Below are 7793 nucleotides of genomic sequence, written 5' to 3'. Positions count from 1 at the left end.
AAATACACCTGTTCTGAAAGGCCCCAGAGTCTGCAACAACACAAAGCAAGGGGCATCACCAAGCAAGCGGAACCATGAAGACAAAGGAGCTCTCCAAACAGGTCAGGGACAAAGTTGTGAAGAAGTACAGATCAGGGTTGGGTTATAAAAAATATCAGAAACTTAGAACATCCCACGGAGCACCATTATTAAAAAATGGAAAGAATATTGCACCACAACAAACCTTCCAAAAGAGGGCCGCCCACCTTAACTCACGGACCAGGCAAGGAGGGTATTAATCAGAGCTGCAAAGCTTCACAGCGGAGATTGGAGTATCTGTCCAAAGGACTACTTTAAGCCGTACACACAACACAGAGCTTGGCTTTATGGAAGAGTTGACCGAAAAAAATAAGCAAACATGTCTGATGTTCGCCAAAAGGCATGTGGGAGACTCCCCAAACATATGGAAGGAGGTACTCTGGTCAGATGAGACTAAAATTTAGCTTTTTGGCCATCAAGGAAAATGCTATGTCTGGCGCAAACCCAACACCTCTCATCACCCCGAGAACACCATCCCTACAGGGAAGCATCGTGGTGACAGCATCATGCTGTGGGGATGTTTTTCATCGGCAGGGACTGAGAAACTGGTAAGAATTGAAGGAATGATGGATGGCGCTAAATACAATGAAATTCTTGAGGGAAACCTGTTTCAGTCTTCTAAAGATTTGAGACTGGGACGGAGGTTCACCTTTCAGCAGGACAATGACACTAGGCATACTGCCAAAGCAACACTTGGGTGGTTTAAGGGGAAACATTTAAATGTCTTGGAATGGCCTAGTCAAAGCCCAGATCTCAATCCAATTGAGAATCTGTGGTATGACTTAAAGATTGCTGTACACCAGTGGAACCCATCCAACTTAAAGGAGCTGGAGCAGTTTTGCCTTGATGAAAAGGCAAAAATCTCAGTGGCTAGATGTGCCAAGCTTATAGAGACAAACCCCAAGAGACTTGCAGCTGTAATTGCTGTAAAAGGTGGCTCTACAAAGTATTGACTTTGGGGAGATGAAAAGTTATGCACGCTCATGTTTTCAGTTTTTGTGTCTAATTTCTTGTTTGTCCACAATAAAATATATTTTGCATATTCAAAGTGGTTGGCATGTTGTGTAAAAAAATGATACAAACCTCCCAAAACTCTATTTTAATTCCAGATTGTAAGACAACAAAATAGGAAAAATGCCAAGGGGGTGAATACTTCACAAGCCACAGTACAGGTTCAAAATGGCCAGAAGCAAATCTTTCTTCTGAAACTTGTCTATTCTTGTACTGAGAAATGAAGGGTATTCCATGCAAGAAATTGCCAAGAAACTGAAGATCTCGTACAACGCTGGGTACTACTACCTTCACAGAACAGAGCACACTGGCCCTAACCAGTGTAGAAAGAGGAGTGGGAGACCCCGGTGCACAACTGAGCAAGAGGACAAGTACATTAGTGTCTAGTTTGAGAAACAGATGCCTCAAAAGTCCTCAACTGGCAGCGTCATTAAATAAACTCTGCAAAAAAAGAAATGTCCTCTCACTGTCAACTGTGTAAATGTTCAGCAAACTTAACATAAGTAAATATTTGTATGAACATAACAAGATTCAACAACTCAGACATGAACTGAGCAAGTTCCACAGACATGTGACTAACAGAAATGGAATAATGTGTCCCTGAACAAAGGGAGGGTCCGAATCTAAAGTAACAGTCAGTATCTGGTGTGGCACCAGCTGCATTAAGTACTGCTGTGCATCTCCTCATCATGGACTGCACCAGATTTGCCTGTTCTTGCTATGAGATGTTACCCCACTCTTCCACCGTGGCATCTGCAAGTTCCCGGACATTTCTGGGGGGAATGGCCCTAGCCCTCACCCTCCGATCCAACAGGTCCCAGACATGCTCAATAGGAATGAGATCTGGGCTCTTCGCTGGACATGGAATAACACTGACATTCCTGTCTTGCAGGAAATCACGCACAGAACGAGCAGTATGACTGGGGGCATTGTCATGCTGGAGGGTCATGTCAGGATGAGCCTGCAGGAAGGGTACCACATGAGGGAGGAGGATGTCTTCCCTGTAACGCACAGCGTTGAGATTGCCTGCAATGACAACAAGCTCAGTCCGATGATGCTGTGACACATCGCCCCAGACCATGACGGACCCTCCACCTCCAAATCAATCCTGCTACAGAGTACAGGCCTCGGTGTAACGCTCATTCCTTCGACGATAAACGCGAATCCGACCATCACCCCTGGTGAGACAAAATCGAGACTCGTCAGTGAAGAGCACTTTTTGCCAGTCCTGTCTGGTCCAGCGACGATGGGTTTGTGCCCATAGGCGACATTGTTGCCGGTGATGTCTGGTGAGGACCTGCCTTACAACATGCCTACAAGCCCTCAGTCCAGCCTCTCTCAGCCTATTGAGGACAGTCTGAGCACTGATGGAGGGATTGTGCATTCCTGGTGTAACACGGGCAGTTGCTGTTGCCATCCTGTACCTGTCCCGCAGGTGTGATGTTCGGATGTACCGATCCTGTGCAGGTGTTGTTACACATGGTCTGCCACTGCGAGAACGATCGGCTGTCCATTCTGTCTCCCTGTAGCGCTGTTGTAGGCATCTCACAGTACGGACATTGCAATTTATTTCCCTGGCCACATCTGCAGTCCTCATGCCTCCTTGCAGCATGCCTAAGGCATGTTCAGGCAGATGAGCATGGACCCTGGACATCTTTCTTTTGGTATTTTTCAGAGTCAGTAGAAAGGCCTAAGTGTCCTAAGTTTTCATAACTGTGACCTAAATTGCTTACTGTGTGTAAACTGTTAGTGTGTTAACAACTGTTCCACAGGTGCATGTCTATTAATTGTTTACAATGAAGATCTGTGATTTTTATGAGTTTTCTTTGAAAGACAGGGTCCTGAAAAAGGGACGTTTATTTTATTGCTGAGTTTAGTACCCGCAAAACACCAGTTTCAACGTCAACTGTGAAGAGGCGATACTGGCCTTCTAGATGCTGGCCTTCACTACATGACCAAATGTATGTGGACAGCTCGTTGAACATCTCATTCCAAATGGAGTTGGTCCCCCCTTTGCTTCTATAACAGCCTCCACTCTTCTGTGAAGGCTTTTCGCTTTCTACTAGATGTTGGAACATTGCTTGCTTCCGTTCAGCCGCAAGAGCATTAGTGAGGTCGGGCAGTGATGTTGGGCGATTAGGCCTGGCTCGTAGTCGGCGTTCCAATTCATCCCAATGGTGTTCGATGGGGTTGAGGTCAGGGCTCTGTGAAGGCCAGTCAAGTTTCTCCACACTGATCTCGACAAACCAATTCTGTATGGACCTCGCTTTGTCCACAGGGTTATTGTCATGCTTAAACAGGAATGGGCTTTCCCCAAACTGTTGCCCAAAAGTTAAAAGCACAAAGTCATCTAGAATAACATTGTATGCTCTAGCGTTAAGATTTCCCTACACCGGAACTAAGGGGCATACCGTGAAAAACAGCCCCAGACCATTATTCCTCCAAACTTTACAGTTTGGCATCTTCCAGACCTAGATTTGTCTGTCAGACCTCTCCAGAGTCTTTACACCACTCCAGCCGACACTTCGCATTGCTGAAGCTCCCGTTGAACAATTCTTGTGCTGACGTTGCATCCAGAAGCAGTTTGGAACACAGTATTTAGTGTTGCAAACAAGGACTTATGATTTTTATACGCTACGCGCTTCAGCACTCGGCGGTCCCGTTCTGTGTGATTGGGTGGCCTACAAATTCACGGCTGATCTGTGTGCTCTATTTTATACAACTTTCAGCCACAGATGTGGCTGAAGTAGCTGAATACACTCATTTGAATGGGTGTCCACATACTTTTGTATATATAGTGTAATGCCTTCCATCCTAGACACATTTCCTCATCTGCTTGCATGCGCCTCCTCTATCAAGGTGTTTTAGTACTTCCCTTATGAACTATGCTTTTCCGCACGCTAAGTATGTCACAGATCAATAGTCTACCAATCGAGGAGGCTATTCTCATTGATTAACATTATTTAAGGAAATGAGGCGCAGCAAGATTTCAATTCACATAATGTGTACATAAACTTTTCAATTGACATTATACCCTTGTCTTCCTTTTCGTTGTGGCTGGCAAAGTGACATTCTTGATCTGCAGCTCCAAATTTACCGTAAATATCACTATCACAGTAGCCAGTAAGCTTGCAAACTAATCAACAATGCAAGCAACCTTTCCTCTAAAATATATTAGCTAGCTACACTCTTGAATAATGCCAAGCCATATTACACTCTAGAATAATGCAACAATTCACAAGCCTGTGCAAACAAGTAAGAGGTTTATTTTCTTGTTCCTACACACATTGTGCTTGCAAGACAATAATACAGCTAGATAGCTATGCTGGCTAGTAACATTAGCATATCAAACATGAACGTTTAGCTACCCCTCTCATACGAATATACAAGTACAGTTTCAGTGTATTAAAGTTACTTTAGAACAAACTAGGCTTCATTTGATCAGTACCATGAAGTCATTATAATGTGGTAAACGTTAATTGCAAATGAAAAAATTGATACCTTGGTGAGTGGTTTCCACTAACTTCTAGACCCACAAAGTCAGATTCTACAGCCACAAAGTGAAAATTGGAAGATTTTTTAATAAATTTTTTAGCTTTTTTGTCTTCATTTAAGGTTATGGTTAGGCATAAGTAATTAGTATAGTAATTAATGTAGTGATTTTCGTGTGTGTTTTTGTGGATTGTAGTATTTTGGCAGACATTAGTAGACTGTGGTATTTACTGTAGTGTTTTGGCAGACATTACTGTGGTATTTACTATAGTGTTTGAGATCGGTAGCCCTAAGCTACTGCTTATGTAGCTTATGCCTGAAGCTGGCCCTACCTTTAAATAGGTAAGGAGACTTGGGCTTGTAGGGATAGCTCAGGGCTTCCAGACCTTTTCTACCCCTCTTGTTGGAGTTCTCTTTTTGTCTTCTTCAACTTGATTTTAATCAAACTTTATTGGATAATTGAATGTAAAGAAGAAAAATAAAGAAGAAAACATGTGAAAAAGGAGGGAGGGGTTCGGTAGGGGATACAAACCCGGTTTAGGGTAAGGTTTAGGGGGTAAGGATAGGAATAGGATACAGACCCGGTTTAGGGTAACGGTTTGGGTTGGGGGAGGGATTTAATATCTTTATTAGAAATAGAAAATATGGCCTCCCGAGTGGCGCAGCTGTCTAAGGCACTGCTGCGGTCTAAGGCACTGCTGTGGTCTAAGGCACTGCTGCGGTCTAAGGCACTGCTGCGGTCTAAGGCACTGCTGCGGTCTAAGGCACTGCTGCACTGGTCTAAGGCACTGCTGCGGTCTAAGGCACTGCTGCGGTCTAAGGCACTGCTGCGGTCTAAGGCACTGCTGCGGTCTAAGGCACTGCTGCGGTCTAAGGCACTGCTGCGGTCTAAGGCACTGCTGCGGTCTAAGGCACTGCTGCGGTCTAAGGCACTGCTGCGGTCTAACTGCTGCGGTCTAAGGCAATGCTGCAAGGCACTGCTGCGGTCTAAAGCACTGCTGCGGTCTAAGGCACTGCTGTGGTGGCACTGGTCTAAGGCACTGCTGTGGTCTAAGGCAATGCTGCGGTCTAAGGCACTGCTGTGGTCTAAGGCAATGCTGTGGTCTAAGCCAATGCTGTGGTCTAAGGCACTGCTGTGGTCTAAGGCACTGCTGTGGTCTAAGGCACTGCTGCGGTCTAAGGCAATGCTGTGGTCTAAGGCACTGCTGTGGTCTAAGGCACTGCTGTGGTCTAAGGCACTGCTGTGGTCTAAGGCACTGCTGCGGTCTAAGGCAATGCTGTGGTCTAAGGCACTGCTAGAGGCATCACTATAGATCCGGGTTCAATCGTGGGCTCTATCACATCTGGCTGTGAGTCCCATACCGAGGTGCACAATTGGCCCAGCGTCGTCCGGGTTAGTGGAGGGTTTGGCCGGGGGTGCTTTATTTGGCTCAACGCGCTCTAGAGATTCCTTGTGGCGGGCCGGTTGCCTGCAGGCTGACCTCAGTCGTCAGGTGAACGGTGTTTCCTCCAACACATTGGTCCGGCTGGCGTCCGGATTAAGCAGGCGGGTGTTAAGAAACGCCATTTGGCGGGTCATGTTTCGGAGGACACATGACTCAACCATTGCCTCCCGATCCCGTTGGGGAGTTGCAGTAATGAGACAAGACTGAAAATGGGGAGAAAAAGAGGGTAAAATACCAAAAAATAAATAAAATAAATAGGAGATGCTCTTCAGGATGCTGGGAGGGTGTGGTGCTCTGTGATTGTGAGTAGTTGGTTGAGTGGTTGTGGATGTTGTTGATCTTGATTGTGTTTGTGTTTCCACTGTTCAACAGGATTACACACAGGTCTTCTCCCGAGCAGCAACACAGCGGGTACACTGCGGTTCGGAACTCAGGTCAGGATTCGGGTAAGTATTGGTGTAGGTTTTCCTGTTAAAGGCTTTTCTTACTAAGTATGCATGTTTTAATATATATATATATATATATATATATATATACGTATATATATATATATACGTATATATTTTTTTCTAATAAGTCACTGCAGGTAGGTATGCATGTTTTAAATGAATATGATTGAGAATCCACTCTGGGTCGGTATGCATGTTTTAAATGAATATGATTGAGAATCCACTCTGGGTCGGTATGCATGTTTTAAATGAATATGATTGAGAATCCACTCTGGGTCGGTATGCATGTATTAAAAGTTCACTCCGGGTACGTACACTCTTAGAAGTGTTCCGAAAGGGTTCTTCAGCTGTCCTCATAGGAGAACCCTTTTTGGTTATTGGTAGAAGCCTTTATGGTTCCAGATAGAACCCTCTCTATGGAAAGGGTTCTACATGGAAACCAAAAGGGTTCTACCTGGAATTAAAAGGGTTCTACTTGGAACCAAAAAGGTTACTTCAAAGGGTTCTCCTATGAGGACAGCCAAATAACCCTTTTAGGTTTAAGCACCTATTTTTGTGTATGCATTTTCAGTGTAGAGTTCTTTAAAGCTGGCAGACCCTGTGCTTCTCCATAAGGGGATACAAATCAAATACCAGTGGGAGTAAAAGCAGCTGTTTAAAAGTGGATAAAAGTTATGACATGAAATAACACAATAATAACATGATAATGTGTTAAAAGGCATGAAACTTGTTAGATCCACTTAAAATGTTATGGATAAAAAAACAGTAAAAAAAAACATTAAAAAAATTGATAAAAGTGATGACACAATAATAGCGTGAATTGTTAAATATTACTGCACTGTTGGAGCAAGCATTTCACTACACCTGCAAAAACATCTGCTAAATGTGTATGTGACCAATACAATTTTGATTAAAAAAATGTGATTGGATTTGATGTTTTGATGATTATTGATCTGATGATTAAAACTCAGGAAAAAATACTTTAATATTTTAAAAGGGCCACGAGGGTGGTGCTTGCTAAAACTCTGGGACGTTTTTGTTGTTCCTCTTGAATCATCAATTTCAAACTTCCACCCTAGAACAGCCATCCTCTCCATGACAGTCCATGTGAGTATTGATTATTTGTGTGTTTTGGGAGCCTAGGTTTCTCACTCATGGGTGGCATAAATTGGGATATGGGGGAGGGAAATGGGCAGGGTATATGCAAATTACTACGTAGTGTACTGAAACAGGCAGGGAGTGTGAGCGCGTCCATGGTGGTCTGTGAACCCGCAACCTTCTGGCCCTTAGCCCTGGACTCTCCCACAAAACCATGCTG

The sequence above is a fragment of the Oncorhynchus tshawytscha genome, linkage group LG04, assembly GCF_018296145.1.
Source record: "Oncorhynchus tshawytscha isolate Ot180627B linkage group LG04, Otsh_v2.0, whole genome shotgun sequence".
NCBI lineage: Eukaryota > Metazoa > Chordata > Actinopteri > Salmoniformes > Salmonidae > Oncorhynchus > Oncorhynchus tshawytscha.
This window is presented reverse-complemented; position numbering follows the sequence as displayed.